The sequence below is a fragment of the Nansenia antarctica genome (assembly GCF_963989245.1).
Source record: "Nansenia antarctica genome assembly, chromosome: 14".
NCBI classification, from domain to species: domain Eukaryota; kingdom Metazoa; phylum Chordata; class Actinopteri; order Argentiniformes; family Microstomatidae; genus Nansenia; species Nansenia antarctica.
Genome location: NC_137684.1, coordinates 5095932 through 5098431, shown reverse-complemented (window position 1 = coordinate 5098431; position 2500 = coordinate 5095932).

The following is a 2500-nucleotide window of genomic DNA, read 5'->3' as shown; positions in this document are numbered from 1 at the left end:
GTTCCTTTGGTTAAATGTTATATTTGGTTCAAGCTTCCCTTTTAAAAAGGAGTATTGTAGTTCATTCAATGTTACTAGGCATATATGCCTATTAAAAAAAAAAATATATATATTATTTATTTTATCAGTCAGTTTTAGATTTGTTTTCCAAGTAATATTCTTTTAAGAAAATTAGCACTGTAATTAATTTTAACATGTTCAAATGTTATTTGGCAGACTTTCTACACTGTGTCCAGAGACTCAAGAGATAATAAAACAGCTGCGTTTACACTGAAAACCTGTGTAGGCCTACTGTTTTTCCACACAATTGATCAGGGATCGATAAGGGAATCGATAACGAATCAGACCGATAAGCAGAATCGATAATAGCTTCGGTATCGATAACATCTTATCAATTGATATATGAGATAGCGGGACAGAATGAAAGCGTTAGTGAGAGAGTCTAAGAGCGAGATAGAGAGAAAATTAGACATAATTAGACAGTTAGACAGAGAGAGAATGAGAGAGAGTGAGAGAGAGAGAGTGAGAGAGAGAGACAGACAATTTGAAAGTGAGATACTGTTAATATTGTTCATAAGTCTGTGTGAAGGTCACATCTCTGACATTGCAGCAGCATATTGTCATGGGTAGTAAGTAGGATGAACAAAATGAAAGATTCCATAAAGAAATCAACACATCACAAACTAAACTGAGAGTTAATTGAAGAAAGTCAAAAAAACGAATTAAGTATATCAACAAAAACAGGAGGGGGGGATTGAGAATAACACAGGAACAATGATCAGCCGGGGGGGGAAAACCCTACTAGTGTAATTAGACATAGATTAGACATCTCTCATCTCAGAGAGAGAGAGAGAGAGAGAGAGAGAGAGAGAGAGAGAGAATAAGACAATGAGAGAGTTAGAGAGAGAAAGAGAGAGAGAGAGAGAAAATTAGAGACAATGAAAGAAGATGAGAGACAGAGAGAATGAGAGAGTGAGAGAGACAGAAAATGAGAGACAATTACAGTTAGGGAGAGAGAGAGAGAACAGGAGAATGAGAGAGAGGAGAGAGAGACAGAAAATGTGAAAGTGAGATAATGAGAGAGAGAACAAGAGAGAATGAGAGAGAGAGAGAGCGAAAGAACGAGAGAGCGATAACCACAGTACATTTGTTTGGGGGCAGTGTGGAAACTTTCCATGCAATTAGAGAGTCATTCCAATCAGTGTCGGCTGGGAGAGAAGCCCATCATCTGTGCTACCAACGACTTTACGGTCCTGATGACGGACGCCCCAACCTCCCCCCAACCCCCCCCAATCCCCCCCGCGCGCGCCAAGCCGAGATAGCAGCCGCCGCAGGGCCAAGCCAGAGACCTTACAACCTCCCCCCTCCTCCTCCCCCCAAACATCACCATCCCTCACTTTCCATCGTTCACACCAGGCTATTTAACAAGCCATTAATGCTGTCTAATTACACTTGACGTCACAGAGGACATTTGACCTGGCGCAGGGTGGCAGGCGGGCAGAGGGAGGGTCGGGCTGGGCCGGACTAATCGTTAAGACCCGAAGCACGCCGAGAGGATGAACACATTCTGGTACGGCGTTCATCAACGCGAGGGGCAAGGGTGTTACTTTGATGAGAGAGGAGAATGGTAGAATTGAATGGGTTTTAAATAGTACCTCTCAATTGCAATGGCCCACTAAGAATGCAAGGTCAACAGCCACACAGAACAGTAGAAGGAACAACACAAGGAGAGGTGAAAGGTCAGAGGTCAGAGGTTAACGCTACTGTATGTCTCCTCGGGCAGGGCTGTGTGTGGCTTCCAGGGGGGGAGGATTGGCGGAGGTCGGAATCGGAGGGCTCGTTGTCATGCGAGGAATGATGAGGAATGTGTTTGATACCATTCCTCATTTCCTTCCCTGCATTTCCTTGACCCCCCCATGTCCTCTGATATCTCTCCCATCACGCCTCAGAGAGATCTTCAACATAACAACGGCCTAACTTCACATCCCCACATATAGCTACTATAGTCGCAACGTCTGGCCTCAGAGTTGGCCAGGTTTCACAGACACTTCCCATGGAAAACAGTGCTGAAGAGGAGGAGAGAGGGAGGGGGGGTTGGGAGGGGGGGTTGGGGTGGTGAGGCCTCCTGTCTCTGTCTGGAGCTCTAGGTCCCAGCCAGAATGTGTATTCATTCATCTCCGATATGATGAAAAATAATATCTACCGTTTTTCTACCGAATATGTCTGCCAATGTCATTACTGATGACCAAAATGACCAAACCAAACCAAGAGCGTTTCTGCAAGGACGGCACTTCAGTAGTGTGTGTGTCCTGAGCTTGTTGTGTCCTCTGTGTTTGCTTCCCTTCATTGCCTATTCAGGCCAAGGCGAGAGCTGCGTACTGGGCGGTTCTTTTTCTAAACACCGGCGGTGGTCCTCTGTGGCTTGGTTGGTCAAGCATGGCCAACGAATAGCGCTTAGATTGCGGGGTTTGATTCCCGCTGGGACCACCAAGACACTGTA